The sequence below is a fragment of the Ursus arctos genome, unplaced genomic scaffold, assembly GCF_023065955.2.
Source record: "Ursus arctos isolate Adak ecotype North America unplaced genomic scaffold, UrsArc2.0 scaffold_5, whole genome shotgun sequence".
In the NCBI taxonomy this organism is placed as follows: Eukaryota; Metazoa; Chordata; class Mammalia; order Carnivora; family Ursidae; genus Ursus; species Ursus arctos.
This window is the reverse complement of record NW_026623067.1, coordinates 45,644,389-45,669,461: the sequence shown is the minus strand read 5'-3', so window position 1 is coordinate 45,669,461 and position 25,073 is coordinate 45,644,389.

Here is a 25,073-nt window from a genome sequence, read left to right as displayed (position 1 = left end):
CAGTCTATACTGATTTGCCTTTTGCAAATGACTGGTTTTGGTTTTCATCCTTATTCTGGATAGTGGAGTGTGGTGTGTGAGAAATGACAGCTAGTGCCTATCCTTCCCCCCCCTCGCCGCCCCATCCCCTTTTGAATTATACCTTTCAGTTCTTCACTTACAGCAAATTTTGCCATGATCACTTGCAGGATGTGTGTGTGTATGTGGGGATTGTCACTGTGGTGGGAAAACTCCTCAAATTTGAAAGTCAGTTTTGCATTTATTTGAAAGCTTTTATTTGTGAGCTTGAGCAGTCCAAAGTGTCCTTGTGTACAAGCCCTACCTTTGCTTAACTCCTATTATTATCTTGCTACAGAAGGTCATGCCAACTACTTAATTACATGGAGAGTTATGAAACAGCCAGAGCACCAGAACATTATTCAGCTTTGGGTTCCTAAAGGAAAATAAACTCTTCTTGCACTGAGCCCAGCTGCCAATAAACCAGACATGTTTGTTTATTCGTGGCTACATGTATAGCTCCCTTGTAGAAAGGGATTCTCTGGCTGGGCAAAAATCCTGAATTCACCTTTCCTAACAGCACTAGCAGCTATAGTACAATAGAGCCATTTTAATTCAGAGACAGATTAAATCTGAGTACTTCAAGTCAGACTCTTCCTTTCATTGAACGTAAACAATAAAACCTCTCTACGAAAGCTTTCTTGCTTCACTCAGAAATAGGCTAATATATTTTATGGTATACCCCTAATCAAATATCAGGCTCGATAAAAATGTGTTTATTGAAGAGATGATTTTGTAGCTTAAGGTTCCCACCAGCCCCTCAGCCATCTGCCTTCAGGATGGAAGAATCTGTGCTACGAAAATTCATGTTCCAGGGAGGTGAGGGCTTTTTGTTTGGTTCATCCTGTGGGGTTCTAGTTTCAGTCTGACTCTCACTTGAAAACCTGTAGACTTTAGCATTTCATGCATTGCCTCTGCTCTGCCTTTATGCAGAGAACATGCTAATTTTAAACAAACTCTTTGCAATTTAGATGCTCAAACAGAAACAAAAACAGACCTCTTGAGAAAGAGGTGCTGTCCTGAAGAAGTGTTTTTCTCAGGGCAGTACGCGAGGTAGCCACTAACTCTTCTACAGGAAACAGCTTGTCATCTTTTATTTCTCTAAAGACTTTCAGAGGAAAAAAAATTAGGCTCAGATGCCAAAAGACAACTTTAACCCTCAAATCCCAGAACCCAAGGTCAACCAAAGGTCACACATGCAGTGCTTAAGTCAGGAGACTGGCAAGCTCGCTCTTCAGGCAGTGTCTGGTTCTTCTGAAATCTATAGCTAAAACTGAAGCCATGGAAACACTGATCACTCATTCTAAGTCAAAGGTACCTGTGATTTATTAAGTGGTATGAGGTGCTGGTCAGGACATTAAGTTAAATACTGAAAAAGACTCCCACGGCTGCCCCTCCTTCTTGAAACCCTGCCTTCGGCTCAGGGTGTGATCCGGGCGTTATGGGATCCAGCCCCACATCAGGCTCCTCCGCTATGAGCCTGATTTTTCCTCTCCCACTCCGCCTGCTTGTGTTCCCTCTCTCGCTGGCTGTCTCTATCTCTGTCAAATAAATAAATAAAATCTTAAAAAAAAAAAAAAAAAAGAAACCTAATTTAGACCATATCAGAGTTTTTGTAAAGACATTCCTTTAACCATTGTGCTGTAAATCCTGTCTGATCCAACCTTCAAATATTTATGTAAACTGAAATATGTCTGCAAAAAAGTCGAAACAAAACAAATATAGCATACCGTCTCTTTCCAGCAGTTCCCTCCTCCCTCATTTACATTCAAGCATAAGCCTCTCCAACTGGCTCCCAATTGTTAGGGCTGGTTAATTAGTGATAATTGCAGAGACTATTTCTTTGAATGCACTGATGGCTTATGTCTTGCAACCAATTTAGCCTGGCGTTTGCTGCACTTGTGAGGCACGTTGGTAGCATTTTTTTTTTTTAATCATAACAGATAAGTGTAGTTGGTTTAGTCTCCCTGCGATCCGCCGTAGCAGTAATGAGTGCTTTTAAAACATCTACAGGTTGGTCATGATATGTTCCTTAGGCTGTGAACTCAGACTTTACTGTCGTTAAAGTGGGTGGTTTCTCCTGGGATCTTTTTGGGTGAAGTGCTCTCAGTTTCAGATGCAGTTTGCTAATGATAATTTGCGTCACTTGCAAGTTGTAGCAACATCAGGATCTCATGGTCTATCTTTTGGCTCATGATACCATGTAATTAGAGAGAGTGGAAGTGGGAAAGAATTTTAAAGTGACTGTGTACTCGTATTACTATTCTGAAACCCAAAGGAAGAAAAGAGGAACCATTAGTTGTGTTAATAATGGAAAAGTCTTATACTCTTTGGAAGGTACTTTGTAACCTTTTGATATTGGGATAGAAAATGGATGTGGAATTGCCCTCACAAAGTTGACTTGCTGATGTTATAGTGATTTTTGGCTTTTCTTCATTCAAACAGCATTTTTTGAATACTTACCGTGTACTATGTTTAGAGAGGTAAAAATGAAGAATAGTGAATATGACACAGGTCTGGCTTCAAGGGTTTTATATACCGTATCTTACTTAAGACTTGCTGTAATCATGTGAGGTAGGTAGGGCAGGTATTCATTATTCCATTTTACAGGTGAGGAAATTGAAGCTTGGAGAAGTGATTGCTCTGGGTCACACAACGGTGAGAGCGAAGATTAGGAATCAAGACTCTAAGCTCAATCTTTCTTCCTTACATCTTGAGGTCTCAGTGATGGGCAAAGGCAAATAAGCTTGTAAAAACAAAATGGCAGCTACAGTCACAGTTTACCTACCTGTTCAGAGCTATACACACTAGACCCAGATCTTCTGGGCAGTGGGAAGGTCCAATAAATAGGGAAAATACTGGGAGGATGGGAGTCCCTTGAGACAGGACCTGAAAGGTTCACCCATAAGCACGTTCCATGCCTCTGCTACATCCTTGTCTTACCTCACACCTCTGATATCCTGACATAAGCAGGAAGAGTAGTCCCTTCTGCCCTTGCCATGCTCCATCTAAATTGCATTGAGCAGAACTTCGAAAAGACTGGGGTTTAAATGACCAGGACACTGAAGATGAACTGAGTGGCATCTGAGACTTTAGTGGAGGATGATGACAAAATTATTTTCTTAGCTCGAGCAAGCAGCGGTGTGGCAAGAGACGGGGGCAGGTTTAAGAGTGCTGGGCCAGAATGGTCTTGGTGGTGGCGATGGCTCTATGACCAGGAGCAGGGCTGGCTTCATGAGCATACAACCTGTGCAGCCAGCACCTGGTTTAATGCTCTGCTGTCACTATCTTGAAATTCTTAATTTTTGAATGAGGGGTCACAAATTTTTATTTTGTACTGAGCTCGCAAATCATATAGTCTGTCGTGACTAGATGTTTTACATTGCTGTTTATCCTGCTTCAGTGTTTGGATATTAGACCAGTATTAGTATTGGGTGTTAAACCAGTTTGAGTATTAGATCAGTATTGAGAATTAGCATTAGATCACTGATACTCTTGAGGCTGTGTGTTCGATTGACTGAAGAAGGCAAGGGATGAGAGAAGAGAGACACGTTTTTCTTATGTCATTTGACATAAAATAACCTTAGCTTGGTGGAACAACAAGAGGGAAAAAACAGTTAAAAGTACTCAATTTTTGGCTTTAAAGCTAAGAAGCACTGGCAGTGAGTCTCTGTATAGGGAGAGAAGCACTGAAATGATTTATTTGACCGATGCTATTCTTATTGTGTGTTCAGTAGCCAATATAAATAGTCTTATCCTGAATCTCTTGAATGTCCGAGGTGTCAGAGGAGTTGCATGGTATGACGTGTAGGAGATATTTGGCTTCAGAGTTTTACAGAATAGACTTTAAGACGAAGACACATGTAGAGAAAATCTGTGAGATTTAGTCAGATATTGGGGAAGTAGAGGGTAGGGTAGATGTTATCTTCAGTTGATAGACATTGTTTCAAGTTTGTAACTTGGTCAGGAAAGTGTTGGCTGATGGCATTGACAATGAAGATGGTGATGATATAAATAACAGCAGCAATTGCAACAACGCTGACAGGGTACATTTGCTGAGTGTTTACCATGTTTTAGGTACTTGTCTAAGTAATTTTCAAGAATTAACTCCTTTAATGTTCAAGAATGAACTCCTTTAATGCTCACACAAAGAGGTAGGTACTCTTATTGTCATTCTCCTAATTTGACAAATGAGGAAATAGGCAGATATAGTTGATGAACTTCACTCAGGGATGCATAGCTGGTATGCATTGGTGTTGGACTTGAAGGAGCTGTCTGTCTTTAGCACCTAATCTTTTAACTGCGCTGTTTTGCCTCCCAGTGAATGTTCTTCCATCATTGTTTTTCCCAATAGATGAAAATATATTTTAAAAACATTTTCCTGTGGTTTCAGCTCTTAGATCTGAAGTTGTCATCAACATTTGCCCCACCACTACTATTAACTCAGATGGTGCAGGGAAGGGGTGAAAAAAATTAAATTGGGGTATTTGCCGTTAGTAGTAAGCAACTTGGGAGAAAAAGGTCAGGGCTAAATGGGAAGCTATGAGTTGTGGTCATCATTTTTTCTAATTGACTCTCTTCTTCCTATAAAGTTGCTTGGAGTGGTGAGGGTCAGACTGCCCTTGTGCACAGTCAGAAGACAGTCGTGGCTGACTTGTCCCAAATGGTCAAGGAGGAGCCTGTTGAGGTTTTTGTGACTCATCAGTGTTCTTTAAGTGGGGCATTGGGAAGTAGCAGGTTCATCCACATTGGTGAGGCCCACCCAGGAGTCAGAGCCCTCTACTTGTAAATTTCTGACACTGCCCTTTCCTCTTTTGTTTTAGGACTATGAGCTGTACTGTATAGGACTTTTTATGGGTTAATGTCCTTTAAGTGGGTGCACAATGTTCCTCCATTGATTTTTCTGTTGACGATTACTCTATCATCCAGTTGAATCAGTTTAGCTTTGCACCATTCCACATAAAGAAACTGGTATTGAATTTCACTGAGAGTTCCATTTTAGGCTTATCTTGACCCTTATCTGTATGGTCTCTTAACTTTGAATAGGTATTCAGCATTAAAATGCACGCTTTTAAGTGGAATGTTTATTCAGTCTCCTCAGGTCCAAAGGAAAGATCAGCAGTCAAAATAGATTTAAAAACAAAGAGGGAGAGTCAAAACAAATTTGAATAAATATTTATTTGTGACTAATGTCTTTGAGTTTAGGCACTGTGAAGAAGTCATTCTGACTTCTTAAGAGGTTTGCTATTTGAGTTTGGGGGTGTTTTCAGGTAAAATGGTACTCCAGGCTTCTCCTACCTGAGACCTACTTTTTTGCCATCTTCCAGTGCTGTTTAGGGATCAGTTTGTTCGCAGTATAAAGTTAGTAAGTGTGTTAGTTTGATTAATCGAACTGGGTCTAGCCCCTTAGGTCACTTGTGGAAGTAGACCCTGAGAAGAGGATTGAAGGGCAAATGGTTTAGTAATCAAATGTACTGAGGAGAAATCAGGAAAGGAGTATGTAGGAAGCAGGACTGCTGAGAGGAAAAAACCCAAGCAAGTGTGTGACTTTGGGTTAGGTCCTATCCTTAGCCTGATCCCAAGAGGAGCCCTGAAGTCTAAATTATATTGCAGAGTTTGTCCTAGTTTGAGGCAAGAGAGCTGGGCCTCCACCCCCTTGTACCAGGCAGTCATTAGCCATGTGTACCTGGGTGGTGGGAATGTAAACCTCCCCCCAGATGTTTCTGGCTCTGGCTGCTTCCAGGCTAAGTGATATGGACAGCTCAAAGGAGGTCTCTTGGGAAGATTGCAAGTGAGGGCATTTAGGAGTGAAGCATGCAGAGCTGAGGATGAGCACATAGAAATGGGTAGAGCAGAATTTGCAACACACTTTATTCCTCCAAGTGCAGAACCTGGAGGAAGAGGACAGATTTGTCCCTAAGTGCTCGTGGAGGGGAGATCAGTGAGAGAGTTCTGAAAGGGGAGGTGTGCTTGGAAGCATGACAGTGTGTGAAGGTTTCCTCAAACCATAGAGGCGACAGAATTTGGGGAGCATCTCCAAAGTAGGGGGACCAGTGCTCTGGCGATTCCTGGTATTTCAGGGAGGTGGTAAGATCTCTAAGGGAAAACCGGCTCCTTGTTTCATCAAGCAGCCAGTCTTGGCATGGAAGCAGGATAGCCACTGGTTTTCAGTGGCCAATGAGCATCTCAGAGCTGACCACAAAGAGGAAAATTTAGAGGGTCTTCCAACATTTTTTGGGCACAAATCAAATCTCTGATTGCCCTAGGTGGAGACTATGGATGGAGATGAAGAGATCCAAAATAGGGGTTCTGGTCCCATTCTCGATACGAGAATTTTTGATGAGCTCAGGGGATGTCTTAGAGAATCTCAGTTGAACCCCTTCAACTATAACTATTAGTCTCAGCAAGTGAGATTCACAGAATTTACACAGAACATAGCTAATTTCATTTCCTCCCTCTGTTTCTTCAAGCCCATTCTGGAGGCTGGACCTTCTCATACAAGTGTTATGGTCACTCCTAGTGAGAAAATCAGTCCCAAGTTTAATAATTATTATGCCTAATTCAGTGTAATAATGAAAAATGTACCTTTCCTTCAAAGTTAAAGTTTTTCCCTGTCACTGCCACCCCACCCCAAACTCAGACCTGCAGTGGAGAAGGGGGACGCTTGGCTTCTCCATGGTGCTGCCTTTGTGTTCCTCATTCCTTCTCATCTACTCTCCAGGCTGCCTCTGGCTCCTTCTGTTTTGAAGCAAGGGGAAGGAGAAGAGAGAAGTAGGAAAGTTCTTATTTAACTAATGCTGCGAGGTGTATCAGAACCAGCTGGTGGTTAAAGCCAGCTCTTCTGGGATCTTTGTGAGTTCTGCAGCGTAGTCTCCACATACTGGTGATGGCTCATGCATTTCTCTTCCTGGTAGCTTAGAGTTTCTCCCCTTGGGACTCCGGTGACCCTCCTTTCTATGGCATCACTTTGTCCTACGAGACAGTCCTCCTGTTTAGGATCTAAGATAATCTCAAGACAGATGTCCTGTGTGACTGATATCTGATCCCCAGGAGACAGTGAAGTTTTTTCTAATCTGTCTGCAAGCACCATCCGGTCACGATGCAGTCATCCCTCTTTTAGTCCATGTGACAGTAGCCTCCTCAGTACTTGCCTTTTACATGTCTCAGCCGTAAGAGACACCAGTTTGTTGTGGCTTCTGTAGTCAGGCCACGTGTATCATTCTCATAAAGTGGACCATTTATGCCCCCTTCTCTTGACTTTAGCTAAGGAAGAAGCACCCACAACCTCTCCCCCTTGGGAAAGGACTGGGACTCATGGCACACACATAGTTGTCTCCAAAAACACTACTCTCTGAAATGCCCATTCACCTTTTAATTTAATAGGGTGTGCTCTTAATGTGGTAAAGGGCTCATGCTTCTATTTATTTTTTGGTTTTGTGTGTGGGGGGGTTAATGCTTTTTAAAAAATGGTTTGTAGATAATGCCTTTGCAAACCCAGTTTTGTAGTCTCACATCTCTTTTGGAGTGGGATGTCACTTGTGTGGTCCCTCAGCCCAAATGAGACTGAAAGAGTTCTGTCTTAATACTTAGTTACATTGTACAAAAGATAGTGAAGAAATAGTACATGTATGGATTCTTTCATCTATTCAGTGAACATCAGATACTTTCAGTATGCTGTTACGTTTAGAATATGGTATGGGCTATATGTAAGGATACATATTATATAACTATGAAATCCCTTGTATATATAAAATGTATAAGTTACTGTGAATGGTATGTTCTTATGTTGAGTAGTAGTTTTGTGGGTACGTAGCATAAAATAAATACATTAATTAATAAAGAGGGCCATGCATTGATTAATGATGAGAATGTGCCATAAACCAAAGATTATAATTCATTTAATTTTGTGCACCCAAGTTAAAAAATAAATAGAAGTCGTCTTGTAGCACACTGTATATTGCAATCATTCAATACATGTTAAATTAGATTGAATCACACAAAGGAGGGCTCTGCGTGATAGCAACAGCCATCTTTGTAAAAGGTGCCTCAGGGTTCAGTTGTAGACAGCTGGGCACAAACTGACAATCTCTTGCTTCTCTGTGTCTGAGGGCATTCTCTGGTCATACACATGAACTTGGAGGCACCCAGGTTAGGCTTCAAATGCCAGAGAGTTACTACCTGAGGAGTAACCTTTGGTCAAGGAGGGATGGGCCTGGCTGGACAAATAACCCAGCATCCATGCCCTCACTCTGAGGAATGTTCTACACAGTCTCCTGGAGGGTTCCTACCGCAGTAAGTTCTAGTTACCCACAGCTTCTTTTTTTCTTTTAATTGATATGTAATGGACATACAACATTATATTTGTTTCAGGTATACAACAGAATGATGTGATATTTGTATATATTGTGAAATGATCACCACAGTAAGTCTTTTTTTTTTTTAAGATTTTTTAATTTATTTATTCAACAGAGATAGAGACAGCCAGCGAGAGAGGGAACACAAGCAGGGGAGTGGGAGAGGAAGAAGCAGGCTCATAGCGGAGGAGCCTGATGTGGGACTCGATCCCATAACGCTGGGATCACGCCCTGGGCCGAAGGTGGACGCTTAACTGCTGTGCCACCCCGGTGCCCCAGCCACAGTAAGTCTAGTTAACATCTGTCACCATTCAGAGTTACAGAATTTCTTTTTCTTGTGATTAGAACTTTTAAGATTTATTCTTTTAGCAAACTCTCAAATATGCAATACAGTATTATTAACCATAGTTGCCATGCTGTACATTATAGCCCCATGACTTACTTATTTTATAATTGGAAGTTTGTATTTGACTTCCTTCACTTATTTTGCTTACCCACTGACCTCCTGTCTCTGACAACCACCAGTCTCTTCCCTGTATGTATGAGCTTGGATTTTTGTTTTGGTTTTAGAGTGCACATACAAGTGAGATAATATGGTTTTGTTTTTCTCTGTCTGATTTATCTCACTTAGATATACCCTTAAGGGCCAGCCATGTAGATGCAAATGGCAAGATTTCATTCTTTTTTAGGGCCAAATAATATTTCATTTATATATACTGGTTTCTTATCCATTCATCCATCTATGGACACTTAAATTGTTTCTATATGTTGGCTATTATAAATAATGCTGCATTGAACTTGGAGGTGCATATACCTTTTTGAGTTGGTGTTTTCATTTTTTTTTTTAGAACTAATATCTAGAAGCCGAATTGCTGGATTGTGTAGTAGTTCAATTTTTAATTTTTTAAAGGAAACTCTGTACTGTTTTCCATAATGGCTGTACCAATTTACATTCCTGCCAACAGTGCACTGGGGGTTCCCTTTTCTCCACATCCTTGACAACATTAATGTGTTATCTTTTTGAGAATAGCCATTCTAACAGGTGTGAGGTGGTATCTCATTGTGGTTTTGATTTGCATTTCTCTGATGATTAGTGATGTTGAGCATTTTTCATGTACCTGTTGGCCATCTGCGTGTCTTTTTGGAAAAATGTATTTTTATATACTTTGCCCGCTTTTTTATCAGATTTTTTTTTTGCTATTGAGTTGTAAGAGTTCTTTATATATATTTGATATTAACTCCTTATCAGAAAAGTATTTTGCAGATTTTTTCTTCCATTCAGTAAACTACCTTTTTATTTTGTTGATGATTTCCTTTGTTGTGTAGAAGCATTTTAGTTTGATGTAGTCCCACTTGTTTATTTTTACTTGTGCTGTTTGTGCTTTTGATGTCAGATCCAAAAAATCATTGCCAGGATATAAAAGGGTTACTGCCTATATTTTCTTCCAGGAGTTTTATGGTTTCAGTCTTTTTTTTTTTTTTTAAGATTTTTATTTATTTGTGTGTGTGTGAGAGAGAGAGAGAGAGAGAGAGAGAGCACAGGCAGGGGGAGTGGCAGGCAGAGGGAGAAGCAGGCTTCCTGCCAAACAAGGAGCCCCATGGGGGACTAGATCCCACGACCCTGGGATCATGACTTGAGCCTAAAGCAGATGCTTAACTGACTGAGCCACCCAGACATTTGTATGGTTTCAGTCTTATGTTCAAGTCTTTAGTCCATTTTTGAGTTAATTTATATGTATGTTATAAGATTGTGATCCAGTTTAATTCTTTTGCATGTTGCTGTCCAGTTTTCCCAGCACCATTTATTGAGGAGACACTTTTCCTCATTGTATATTCTTGACTCTTTTGTCATAAATTAACCATATACATGTGGGTATTTTTCTGTGCTCTCTTTCCTGTTCCATTGATCTTTGTGTCTGTTTTTATGTCAATACCATATCATTTTAATTACTGTAGCTTTATAATATAGTTTAAAATCAGGGAGCATGATTCTTCTGTTTAGCTCTTTTTTCCCAAGATTGCTTTGGCTATTTGGGGGTAACTACAGTTTCTTAACACACTCTTTGTTGGTTTTCCTCTCTTTTCTCTTTCACATTCCCTCTCTATGCTTTCTTGGGATCAACAGTCAAATAAACTACTTCACCTAAATCCTTCCCTTAGAGAAGTGCTATAGGGGTACACAAACAAAGACTCTGAAACATTAAAAAGTGTAGGAGGTGGGATGCCTGGGTGGCGCAGTCGTTAGGCGGCTGCCTTCGGCTCAGGGCGTGATCCCGGCATTCCGGGATCGAGTCCCACATCGGGCTCCTCCGCTGGGAGCCTGCTTCTTCCTCTCCCACTCCCCCTGCTTGTGTTCCCTCTCTTGCTGGCTGTCTCTCTGTCACATAAATAAATAAAACCTTTAAAAAAAAAAAAAGTGTAGGAGGTGATGACTAGGACATCAGTGAGAAAGACGTCAATAAACAAAACCTGTTCCCTCTTCTCCTCAAATGAATAAGCTGGAGAGGTACATAAGAAATGAAACAAGATTTTGTAGGTGAACCTGAGGCTCTGTGGAGCTTTTGAATTGGGAGAGAGTGAAATCCCACTTCCGACTAGGAAATGGAGCTGATGCCTTGTAGAAAGGCTCAAAGTAGAGAAGTAGAAATGCAAGCTTAGACCTGTAGGTGAAGGAACTCATTGAGGACTAGAAACAGCCCATGTTTCAGACAGACTAAATGACCAGAGGGGAAATGTGATGTCGTGGAGGGAAGGGCTTCCAAATTCACAGGCACAGAAAACTTCAGACTTCAGAAGAGGGATGAGGAGAAGGCATCGATCACCCGGCACAGGAGGGTCTGAAGCCTGGATTGGTTGGGGCATTTGGGCCATATCTGGGCAGGATCCAAGAGAGGTGGAGGGCAGAGGGTAGAAGAGGAGCTTGGGACCCCATGTCAATGCAGCCAATTATGAACACAATCTTAGGTTTGAGTCTCAAGCCCCGGTGATCTAGAACTTGTGTGGTTTTAGCTGCTTTATATTCATTTCTTATTTGAATGTGTGTGTGTGTGTGTGTGCACGCATGCATGTATGTGCTACTTGTCACAACTAAAACACTGCAAAACACTAGATGAAACTAGTGCTTTTCTACTTATCTGTCAACACAAAGTCTAAAGCATATCCTTAGTCTTATGACTGGGTGTGGCAGTCTCCCAGAGCCAGGGGGCCTGTGATAAAGAGAGGAGAGAAGTCAGATGGAGGAGATCTGCTATGTGCACATGTGTCCCTTTCTGGATGGGTTTTATTTGGTTATGAGATCCATTTCTAGGATCAATTTTAAGGTATTCTGTTAGGTGCTGTAACAGAGGTACTGTTGGTGTACAGATTTGAAAAATAATGGCAAATCCCTTTCCTGGGTTTGAAAGCTTGGAGAAGTTTCTTTTGAAAATGAAGCCAGCTTCCTCAGAAGACAAAAATAAAATAAAACATCGTCTACTGATTTTTGCCTGTAGGATTAGGTGGAAGGTATTGAAGATCTTAGGTCTAACTCACCAGCACTGAGAACTTGAGCAAGTCATTTTACCATTCACCTCTTTCCTTATCTGTGAAACAAGGTCTGTGCCAAGCCATTTCAAATAGCTCCTGGAATTCTGTCATTTAAGTTGAGATGATTGGGTTTGGAGAGGCTGGTTTCAGGAGCTGGCCAAGAGGGCCCTACCTTTATGGAGATATTCTATAGGGCAGAACTTGAATTCAGAATATTTGGTTTTCTTGGCCTCCACAGAGATGAGGATATGAGAACCTTTCTGTAAATTCTTTTGATTGAAACTATTTGGGATCTGACTATTTCTATTTCTTTTTTTTTTTTTTTAATATTTTATGTATTTATTTGACAAAGAGAGACAGCCAGCGAGAGAGGGAACACAAGCAGGGGGAGTGGGAGAGGAAGACGCAGGCTCCCAGCCGAGGAACCTGATGTGGGGCTCCATCCCAGACCACCAGGATCACGCCCTGAGCCAAAGACAGACGCTTAACGACTGAGCCACCCAGGAGCCCCTCTATTTCTATTTCTATTTCTATTTCTATTTCTATTTCTTTTTCTTTTTCTTTTTCTTTTTCTTTTTCTTTTTCTTCTTTTTTTTTTTTTTAAAGATTTTATTTATTTATTTGACAGAGACAGCCAGTGAGAGAGGGACACAAGCAGGGGGAGTGGGAAAGGAAGAAGCAGGCTCATACCGGAGGAGCCTGATGTGGGGCTCGATCCCATAATGCCGGGATCACGCCCTGAGCCGAAGGCAGACGCTGTGCCACCCAGGCGCCCCTCTATTTCTATTTCTATTTCTATTATTTTCCTTTCCCTTCTCTTAAGCTTTTCTTTTCTTGTATCCCCCCAAACAACCACCTTTGTTCAAGTCTAAATGAATATGTTTGGTTTCAAGATAATTCCCTCCCCCTCTTTTTTGACAATTTTCCCCCTTTAAAGCAATTTCTTAATACTCTGTCCTTTGGAGAACGGCAGAGGGGAAAAGCAAAAGCTGTGCTTGAGTAAGGAGAGTAAGGGGCCTATGTGGGCCAAGTGTTTTACCTGACCCACTCTGATGCCCCAGTTTTCCACACTTTGAGAGTTCTATTCAGACAGTATCATCAATTTTAGTGCTAAGATGGCAGGGTCAAGAAAAAGGGGTTCTTGGTTGATCCTTTCACACATGTAACTGGGTTTCTCTGTTGGTGGTAGTAGTGTGGGGACATTTATTATAAGGAACACATATCTATCCTGAGCTCAATCCCCTAATTAGAGGTATATGTTTCACAGTTACACACAGGGAATTTCATTGTGGGCCAGCTTCCTATTACTGCCAGTCAGGTTCTTGTACTGTTTTCTCTAGGTCAGCAACCTACCCTTCCTCCTGGTCAATTTCAGTATCAGCCTAAATGATCTTTTTTAACCTCTCACTCCCCTTTTGTAATGGCCTCTAAGGATGTCTGTTGTTGTGTTTGTGGTATATTGAGAAAGGTGGTATCTACATTTTATAGATTTGGAAAATGTAGATGAAAAGATTTAAGCTATTTGTCCAAGGATTGAAAGTGGAAGCATGTCCACTACAACTCCACTTACCACTTTTCTCTTCAAAAATCAGTGCCCAACCATTTGATGTGTCTCAGGCCTTTTGCTAGGTCCTACACATCTAGACTCTGACACTGAGTCCTCTTCCTACTCATGCTTCATACCTTTGAAGTTGACTTCCAATTATTGAAGAATTCTTAGTTCCATAGTTTTCTTACACACTGTCTCTAAGCTACCTACTACGATTTTACGGTCTAGGTAAAACTTAAGCAATAGTCAAAGCTCCTAGCAAGAAGTCTTGTGGTGAGGGAGGAGGGAAGGAAATCACTTATGACTCTTCTGTGGTAAACTATTACTACTGACATATTTGTATGATTAAATAAGAACAGCAGTTGATTAATTGGGACCATGAAGATGTATGGTTCTTGAGTCCACTTTTCCTATTAGCAGCAGCCGTGGGAGCCCTTTTGGTTTCCTTTTCTTTAATCTGACTGTGGAGCCACATAGCGATAGCAATTCTGTCTTCTCAACGTTTTTGAGCACCTATTGTGCTCTTGGCACTGGGGCACACAAATGTCTATAATACACTTTTGCTTTTGAAGAAAAGCAGACTTGCCTTTCTCGTGCTGATTTTTAGGGGATTTAGAAAATGGGAGTTGTGGTTTATGTAGCAGGTGCCATTGTTTTTAGGACTCTAATAGCTCTTTCACTGTGACCCACTATTATAATAATGCTCATATTTGCATAATTCTTTGCAATTTATAAGGAGATTTTGCACGCTTAATTTCATTTGGCCTTTACAACAATCCTGTGAGGTAGGTTGTCAGAGTATCATTATCCTCAATTTATAGGAGAAGAAACTGAGGCATGAAAAAGTCCATTGCCCAAGGTCAGTAGCTAGCAAGTTATAAAACCAAATCTCAAACTCTGATCCTGTGACTCTTCTAATTCAAAAGTCTTGTTGCAATTTTGCCTCCTTTAGAAAAGAATGAGTTGCACTGTGAACCCATTGAGGGTAGAGAGCTTATCTTGGTTACCTCAGGGTGCCTCCCTGCCCCCATATCCCCTAGCACAATGTCTGGTACACATCAAGTGATAATGCAGGTTTATTGGGTGAAATTAAAGGCTTTCAATGTGAGAAGATACAGAAATGGCCACCTTCCCACCTTCACATTAGGAGACTGTAAAGATTCTGATAATCCATTCTACTTTGTTCTTGCCCACTAACCTGCATAGAATGACCCATAAATATTTGTTTGTATGGAACATTTCACTTCTTAGCAGTCCTAGGGCATTCCTGGGTAGACAGCCTGAAAGTGATACTATTGAATTTATAGTATTCTTCATTCACATTATACCCTGTCTTATCTTCAGTTCTGTGACAACTTTGGGGACTCCCTTGGAGAATTTGGACTTTGTGACTGCTCCAGAGACCAGCCAAGTAAATGATTTTAATAACCACCTTGTGAATGTCATAAAAAGGCTGAGAGGACGGGGGTAGGAAGCTCTTAGCTAAGTTGTCTTTTTCGCAACTGCCACTACAGAGATAAACCAAGTACTTGTGTCAAAGTTCAGGGATCCAGAAAATGCTCCTCTTGTTTCCACCTTCTGAAAATATCTTCAGGAGAAGAGAATTTATTTTAGGCTAAAATAAGTACTTTTTCTAGTCTGAAACCACAGTTGCTCAACTTCAAGAAATGTGGTTAACCACAAGCAGGTGACATTTGATTCTTTTTCCTTTTGTATAGATGTTTTTAATTTTTCTCTAAGGTCAACAGGCATCATGCTGAAATCCTTCAGTGGGTGCCTATTGACCTGAGCTATCCAACTTGTATTCAGCTAAGTACAAAATCTATTTCAGATGATTCTCAATTCCCTTTCTTCCCTGTCAGCAGGGAAGAAAAGGGGACAATTATTTGGTGATAATTACTCTGATGGCAGTAATCTCTGGTAGCTGCTAGAAAGAGACATAATTGCTTCCTACCACCCCCTAACCTTTTAAAATAGAGCTCTGAAAGCTTGATAAGAAGGGCTGAAGATATGTGAACAACCTCAAAATAACTTTCTTTCCACTTCTATCACCCAGTCTTTAATTAAATACCATTCAGACCTCTTCAGAATTTTGAGATGATGCATGTTGAAAGAGCTTTATAAAGGGGAAAGGCCATACAAATGGTATATGTTATTATACATCATTTAGTTCCTTTTATCAGGTCAGGAGCCTTTCACAGCTGCTGTCCTAGGAGCCTGGTTTTTCCTTTGAGGAAGAAGCAGAATTGGAGAATTAAATTTTCTTCTGGAAATTTTGGGACAGGATTTTGAAGTGAAAGATATGTGTGTACATATGGAAGATAAAATTTGGATAAGGACCACTGATTGGCAGTCTTAAACCTTAAAGTCCTTTTCCTCATGTAAACTCCTCAAAAAATAAGAAACTACCATCAGCCTTTCTAAAAGGGAATTTTCAGTTCTTTCCCAGTTTTCTGTGAAGCTTAGTTATCTTATTGTTGGGTTTGGAAGTGGAATGATGTTAATGCAGTTGACTATTGTAAATTTTCTGGCTTTTTTCAGAGAGGCAGGACAAAATGGGGGCAAAGAAGCACTGTTGGAGGTGGGCTGTTGTTGACATACTTTGAGTTATTATGCTGTCACATGAATAAATATGCTTATTTTTATATGTTATACACAAACTGTGGGTGTATTTTAAAAATATGAAAAAGTATTCTGGTATAGACATTTTTTTTTTGCTCAGTTTAAACTATTTCATCAAACATTCTAATCACAAATTGTGAGAAATTTTCAGAATTTCAGAGGGCCTTATGAACATACTTGAATTTATTAAATAAAAATCAGAAACCAGTTTTTGTTGTTAACCCCTCTCTACTTTTCTCTATCCCCACCCCAAGCCTGAAACTCCACACATCATATTGGTCATGGCATGATTCTTACAGAAATGGTTGTAATACCTGCTGTACTTCCCTCCTCATCCTTTATCCCATGCTTCATTCTGTTATCATTGCATTTTCCAGCACATCTATGTTATGATATGGTTGATGGTTGAAAGTTAATGGGTGTGGCCATAAATAACGAGAAGAACAAGACAAGCTTACCTCCCAGGACTTCTGAGCCTTTGAACACAATTGTAGACTTCTTGTAGGGGCCATGTGGATCCTTGGATATATGACATGTGAATTAATTGTTCCTGCCTCAAGAGTCCACCACTGAGTTGGGACCACTACTTTATCCAAGTAGGAGTGTGTCAGGGGATCTTTGAACAAAGGTGTCATTCTCCTGCCTTGGTGAGTAATGCCACAAAAAAGCACTGTTCCTTTATAGTTGTTTCATAGCTGTGACAGAGTGGATCTGTCTTCCCCTGACTACCTCAGAGGGTAACCTGATGCAATAACACTTTATATTTCTGGTGTTTTAAAACAGCCCTTCTCAAACTGTAATGAGCACCTGGATCCCCTGCAAATCTTGTTAAAATGCAGATTCTGATTCTTTAGCTCTGGGGTGGGGCCTGAGATTCTGCATTTATAACAACTTCCTGGTGATGTCAGACTTTCTGGTCCATGGACCACACTTTGAGTAGCTCTATGAGATCAGCTATGGGTAGGTCCTCTTTCTGGGACCTACATTAAATGCTCTGGTGGTCCATCCTCAGACCTGGATATAGAAATTGGGCTTACTTCAAGCATGTTAGGAAACTGAGAATTGTTGCTGAATTTTAAAAATCACTTGTTGGCTATTTATAGTGATTTTTAGAGCGTATTTCAGAAGAGTATCTTATTGTACATTTTTGCCGGTCAATGCATTTAAGCATGTGACTTGCTGTTTAGAAATACCAGTTATCTTCAGCTTGTTAGTATTGCTAATGTGTGTGCTCTCTGTCCCCAGAACAAGTTATCTCATCCAGGAAACACTCATATCTGTGATGATTAACAATTAATGTTCATTTGGTGAGTGAGCCCACAGCTGGATCTGGAACAAGCATCAGTCAGTGACCTGTGGTCTTTTTCGACCTTGGTGCACATGTCAGAGTCTGGTTATCTGATGGTCATATCTCTGTCTCTTATCTGTAAGGGATGGTTGACTTACAAATAATTTTCCTTTTTCCACCCTGAAGTGATACCAATTTCCATTGTGTGCACAAGCGTGTGTGTGTGTGTGTGTGTGTGTGTGTGTGTGTGTGTGTGTGTGTGTATGTGTGTGTGTGTGTGTGTGTGTGTGTGTTGGGTTCCCCGCCACCAAGCAATTCTTAGACACCTACTGGGTGTTCTACCATTCGACTCAATTCTGACACTTTTTGCTTGAGGATAGCATCAGATCCCACAGATTAAGGGCTCAGTCCTGCAAGGCTGCCCCTTATTGCCTACTTTCAGCTACCAGTTACAATCCCAGGTTATCACCTTGTTTCTAATGGGCTATAGATTGGAGATTCCAGTGACCCTCTTTTGGGTTCATTTAATTTGCTAGAGTGGCCCACAGAACTCAGAGAAACAGCTAGATGGAAGAGATGCATAGGTCAAGGAATGTGGAAAAGGCACAGGATTTCTCTGAGTGCCACTCTTCCCATACCTGTTGGCCAACCCAGAAACTCCCTGAACAATGTCTTTTTGGGTTTTTATGGAGGCTTCATAACAGAGGCATGATTGATTAAATCATTGGCCCTTGGGAGATTGATTCAACCTCCAGCCACCCCCCCTTCCCTCCCTGGAGCCCTGGGGGGTTGAGTGTGTGTGTGTGTGTGTGTGTGTGTGTGTGTGGGAGAACTGAAAGTTCTAATCCTCTAATCCTGAGATTGGTTCTCCTGGCATCCAGCGCCCCCACCCCTTAGGTTGCCTAGGGGCTTTCCAAAGTCACAGTTAACCTAACAAAAAATACCCTTGAGGCTCTCATCACCTAGAAAATTCCAAGGGTTTTAGGAGCTCTGAGCCAGTAGCAGTGGAAGAAGAACAAATCTATTTTTCTTATTGTAAATCACAATATCATATCCCCCCAAAGTTTGAATCTATATCTGTGTGTGGGAATTGGTTAATAGAATCGACTTCTACTAGCTCCAAGTTTAAATAGAACACAGCAAATTCATTATTTACCTTATTCCTATGGCTGAAGAGGAAAGCATACCAAATTTTCCTTTTTCTTCTTTATTTCTCAAAAGCTGGGGGGATTAATCCCAGATTGTAGGTCTCTGGAGGAAGGACTCCCCCAGTGCTTCCTCTCCCATTTCCTCCCCCGCTCTTTTCCTTTGCCTGCTCCCCAAACCTTTCCAAGTTTAAGAGAGACTCCCAAAGCTGCTGAGGAGATTAAAAAAAAATTGCTGAATCTCTAGGCAGTCTGTAGAGCTTGTGGTCTGTGAAAAGTGGGAGGGTAAAGGTTAGGTGTTAGGGGAGTGAGGCAGGTTGTAGGTGGTCATTTCCACAGCTTGCAGGGCTGGGAGGGTGGTCACCTCAGGCTGGAGGCCTGCAGGTGGGGAAATTCTGAGCTGTTGCTTAGAGTGGGTTTGGAGGGCATGTGGGGGTCTCATGTGGTTGGAGCTCTTAATACTAGTGAACCATTGTGCTGGTGCTCCTCACACCTACCTGATGGAATCTTCTTTATAACAGCTCTGTGAAGTTTGTCCTCATACTCCATTTTACATGGAAGAATCCACAACTAAGAGAGGTAAAGTAAAATGGTTGGTGCTACTGAAATTGGTAAGTAGCAGAGCCAACATTTGAACCTACGCCTTTCTTACTCCAAATCCCTTGAAAGCCTACCCTGTAAAGCAGGGCATTACTGGAACTAGTAAGACCTTTTGTAACTTAAGGCAGGTGAATGAGATGGCAGGCAGATTGAGGTTCAGGTGCCAAAATTGGTTTTGATTGCAGTTCACATTTTTTAAAACTCTGTTGTGTCTGGTTTTTTTTTTTTTCCTCAAAAAACTCCACCATATCTTAACACTCATGCTGGTGGTTGAGACATTCTAGTTTTTGCAGAAAACTAAGTGCCTCTTTAGAATTCCTTTTGTACTCTGCAGAATTGGATTTCTAAATGCTACCAAGCCTGCACATAGTTATGTAACCAAACTCAAGGTGTTCACTGCTGGAGTACATTAACCTGAACACAACCCAAGGAGTTGTTGAAAGTGAAAAATTTTTTATTACTTGTGGCAAGTAAGGAGATGGGGAGATAGCCTTCAAATCACTGTCTCCCTGTGGTGTTTGTACAGGAAGCCTTTATTTAGTGTGTTGAGGGGGGTGGGGGCAGGGAGCTTGCATATACATTGAGGAACTTATACATATTCTATTTCTTAGGCACTAATGTTCCAATTGTGCATTCCTAGCATGTCAACATGCTAGTGCATAGAACATATGTTCAAAAACTGGTGGAAAACCTTGCCAATAGGAGGCGATCTTAGTATTATAGTGAGCTAAAGGTAACCTTAGGACAACTCAGGGTGTCTTCTGCGCAAGTCCTCAACTCTAGTGTGGCTTGAACTGCCTCAGGTAAGGGGCTATGAGGTGAAACACTTCGCTGGGTGTCTTTTTGGCTGAAAGTGTTGGTTCGGCGAAACAAAACACATTTCTTCCCTGCTTTTGTCTCTTTCACCTCTTCCCTTCTACTGATAGCTTTTAGTTCTCTGATTTGAGTAACTTCCCTAGTTGCATCCTGGCTAACCAGTTTTAGTAGTATCTCTTGGGTGTACAAGGAGACAGTGGTGTGGGCAGCACATCCTTCAGTACAGGGAGTCAGGGGCTCCCACCGGATGTTTTAAAGAAGATCACAGAAGTCAGCTCAGCTTCTCTGTGGCCAAACCACAAAATGCTAAGGTTTCCTTAAAGTTGCAGAATCCCACAGGCCCTCCCTCCCTGTGAAAGAATGCTGAGCTCTGTAAAATCCTATGGGGAAAGGGACCAAATCCCCTGGGAGTATAGACACATTTATCTGGTAAAGGGAATTTGGGTGAGAATTAAATTCCTTAAGCGTTCATTACAGGGAATTGTAGTTTGTAGCATAGAAATTATCTATGGCAGTGTGGGTCAAAATTTATTGTGTGTAGGAATCACTTGGGGATCTTGGTAGAATATAGATTTTGGTTTTCTGAAAACCAGAAAACTTGGGATTGGCCTTGAGATCCTCCATTTCCCAAGCTCCTGGGTGATGGACCACACTTTGAGTAGCAAGGATCTTGTGTTATGCCTCCTCCCATTGTCCTTGTTACCTGTCTAAGCCCAGTCGAGATTCATTTGCTTTGGGATAATTTTATTTAGGGATGCAGGAGACAAGAAGAAGGGAGTATGAAAAATCTTGGGAGTAGATCTTGTAGAATCTCTATTGTAGCATATTTTAGTTGTGAAAAGATGTTGATGTATGAGGACAATTATAAAAATGTGGTGATTTGTAGTCAGATAAGCTTCAGGGGTTGTTATGTTGAAAAATTCAAGTTTCTTTATTTCATTGACTTCTCAGAGCCTTTGGTAATGTGCATTGTGCCTCTCATAGGGGAATTTTTCTTAAATTTGTTTGACCAAAGAATACTTAAAAAAAAAAAAGATTTTATTTATTGATTTGAGAGAGAAAGAGAGAGAGCACAGGCCGGGAGAGGGGCAGAGGGAGAGGGAGAAGCAGACTCCCTGCTGAGTAGGGAGCCTGCCACAGTGGCTCCATCCTAGGACCCCCAAGATCATGACCTAAGCCAAAGTCAGATACTTAACCAACTGAGCTACCCAGGTGCCCCCGAAGAATACTTTTTTTGAGGACTGTATTAAGAGCATAATGTTCACCAAGACTGGCTGTTTTAGACATTGACACAGGCGACCACATGAGAGAAAGAACTCTTCCCTAAAATACTATGTAAACATAACATTTAGAGAATGAAAACAATTTCATGTTTACGTAGTATTTTAGAAATATTTTAGATCAACAGGAATATGGGGCAGGCAGGAGTCACCTAGAAAATGCTTGTATGTGGGGAGCAGTTAGTTAGGGGGCTCAGTCCACATGGCTAGCAAGGGTATGGTGTGGAGAAACCCAGGAGACAGGAATTTGCCTGGGCACGTTCCAGGCAATTATCATTCCTTTGGGATCACAGTGACTGAGCCCTTCTCTTTTAGAGGGAAATTCCCTACCTGATAAGGCAGAGCCTTCTCTCATAGAGAAGCTGAACACAGGAGACTTGTGTTTTCTCAGCCTACTTTGCAGCTAGGTTCGGGGCAGGTTGACCCAGGCTCCACCAATCAGAAGTACCTTTCCTAGACTTTGACTCAGAGTAAAAGGCACAGGCACCTGGTGGATCCCATTCTGGTGAGGGGGAGACAGCAGTGACAATATGTTTAGTTTCTAGAGGCAACAGGGACTGTGGTTCCAGAGCCAGCATTCAGTAACCAGTGCCAGCTATGCACCTAGAACCTATTACAGGGTCTGTGCATGGTAGTAATGACAGCAGTGCCTCACTGGACCAGCCTTGTGGCCTAATCTGGGGAGTTGTTCTTGATAGACAGCCTCTCAGCCTGGTTTCTCACTATCCTAGGAACTCTGAGTTTTCATGCTTTTCAGAAACTACTTTTCTGCTTAAATGAACAAGAGTTGGTTTCTAAATGTCAGCTTAGAATCCTGACAGACACAGAGGAGGTTCCATTCCAGTGACTCAGCTTCAGATAGTCCCAGAGAGCATTTTTTAATCTCTAATCTTAGGGTGGGCTTTAGGGTTTATGAAGAAATCTCTGTGTGGCCTGAGGGTCAAGGTCAGAGGTACCCTGGGAGCCATGACAATCTAGTTCAGTTGATAAGGCAGGTGAAGAAATTGATATTACTGGGAGCACTTACAGAGTTCTAACTAGATGCTCTTATATGTTTTTTTCTGATAATAATTGTGTGAAATACTTGTTGTTATCCTCATTTTGCAGAAGAGGAAGCTGAGACATGGGAGGTACAATTAATCGTCTGACTAGTAAGTGTTGAAGCTGATATTCCAACCAAGGCCTGTCTGACTCTATTTATCACTATGTCAGGCTGCCACTCAGTGTTTTGGTCCACAATTATTTGTAGACTACCTTCCGCGTGTCCAACATGATGATAATTTTAGGCAGTGCTTGCCTTCGTGGAGATGAAGATTCAGGGTAGGAGATACACACTAACATATAACTACAAAGTAGGAAAGAGACCTAAAATGAGACTATGTTAACAGGGAATCCTGACCTAGATATAGGTGTGTGGAGGGGAAATGGTTTCCCTGAAAGGGTGCTCTTTGAACTGTAGTTCAGCGACTGGGTATGAAATAATTAGATTGAATGGAGAAAGGAACAAGGGCTTTCTTAGGGAGAACTAAGTACAAACCAGACACATCCCATGCTTGGTTGGTGCCCTCAGTTTTCCCCAGGGTAGCAGACTGGTTTTCTGGATTAAATGGTCATCTGCTCTGTTAAAGACAGATATAGGAGTGGCACCTGGCTGGCTCAGTCAGAAGAGTATGTGACTCTTGATCTCAGGGTCATGAGTTTGAGCCCCCATGTGGGGTGTAGAGATTACTTAAATAAAAACTTTTTAAAAAAGTACAAGACAGATGCAGGAGATTAATGGAAGGGAAAGAATCAGAGTTGCAAAATCATAGTTGAAGATGGGAGAAAAACCTTGCTCTTTGGGGGAAATTGTCCTAGAATCAACTGTCTATACAAGGCCTTTCTTGTTCTTTCTTAAAAAATGAGTGCTCTACTGAGTTCCAAGCTTTTTACTGGCTGCTGTAGGCAGGCAGGCAGGCCGGCAGGCAGGCACCAGATAGTGAAGGAAGAGAGGATGATACAATGTGCGGGGAAGCCTGTCACCCATTTTTGCATGGGCTTAGGATAGAGTCAGATGAACTGGGCTGCTGGGTTCTATTTCTCTGGGTACTAGTACTTTTTCTCTCTTGGGAGATCCTCGTCAAGGGACATGTTGCACAATGATATCGGAAATACTACTACTACTATTATTATTATCATTATTATTATTATTATTTATATCACATTTTTGGGGACGGGGGGTAAAAATCTCTATATAATAACCAATTGGATATTTTTTAAAAGTGAAAATCCTCAATCTCTGTGAAAATTCTGTGTAACACTTAAGGGTTGGCTTCAGAGTCACCCCTCCAGGAATCCTTCCTGGATTATGTCAAACAGAAGCATCACTCCTTGGACCTCTCAGTACTCTACAGGGCACCATTCTTTTGGGGCCCAAACCACATCTGCTTGGTATGGGAGTTATCTGGGTCCATGTCTTATCCTCCTAGCCCCGCTGCAAGTTTGATGAGTAGAGGAGCTGTGTATCACGGCACTGTAATAGCCAAAGTGTTCTGTATATAAACGATGCTCTCTGCAAAAATTTGCAAGAGGAATGGAAACTGAAAGTCAATTTTCAGAAAGAGCTCTCTTTCATTTTGTCACTCATCTACATGCATATTAAAGAGCAGAGGACATTATATAGAGAGCTGAAAAAAAGAATTTAAAAGATAGGGCGGGGCTTGTTTGCCTTGGTTTATTGTGTGGAATAATCAAGAAATGGAGACCCCTTTTTTTAAGCCCTTCAGTAAACCACTGGAGTATAATGTGGAATAGGAAATCTGGATTTAAGTCTTGGTCCTGCTACTTGGTCCTGCTACTGTGATCTGAGGCAAGTCACTTAGTCTCTCTGAACTTTGATTTTCTTATTTGTAATGTGTAGGAAACGCTGTATCTAACTTGTGCGATTTCAGAGAGAATTAAAGAAATAGCATAGAGGTACACTTTTCCCTCACCCTCAGGATATTTCCTCTGGTGGATCCTAATAGAGTGGAGGGAAGGACCCTGGTGTCCAGTCCCGTGATGCAGCATGAGATGCTGTGTTGCAGCCTGAGAGAGGAAACGTGAGCCAGTCAAGCACGCTATAACTATGGTTTTGAGGCTGAGGCTGTATACTTTGCTTCAGAGCAAGTGTGTCTGTGGCTCATGATGCCCATTAGTGAATTAACAGGCAGGACAAGTTGTCCATTTCCCAGGTACTTTCACAGCAATAGGTTGGTGTCATAAATTACCACAAATCACTTGTCTTCTGAAAGTAGGACCTTCCTTGTATGGGACGAGGGTACTAATTCCCTTGAAAAGGGCTGAACCTATAGCCCCAGTGCCTCTAATGAGATGGGATTTGTTAATAAGGGAAGTAGCCAGACCCATGTGTGTTGGGGCACAAATTCTGGGGTCTGCAGCCATGGTCACACCTAGGGAGACTGCACCTTTGGCTTGGGTTTGGAATAAAGTAGCCCGTGTAGCAGTTCCAAAGAGGAGCCTCCGGGGAGCCCTCCCTCAGGTGGACATTCTGCTCCATGACTGGATCCAGGCTTCCACCCTCTCTCTGGGGTCTGGGGATCAGAGAAACCCAGGCATGTCAGAAAGAGCACAGCTGATCAAGCTTTGAGAACAGTTTCAGCTCAGTGCAAGGATTGGGTAAGTTCTTGGTATCAGAGCAGAGATGTGTAGGTGGACGGGAGAAAAGGGAAGAGACCAGGATGCAGAGTTGGCTTCCGTGGATCAGGGTCAGCCTGAGCTGTGGTGCTAAGGGGGTTTCAGTAGTTACTGTTGTTTTTGTCGCTCTGGCAACCAGAGTAGAAATAGACTACGCCCAGT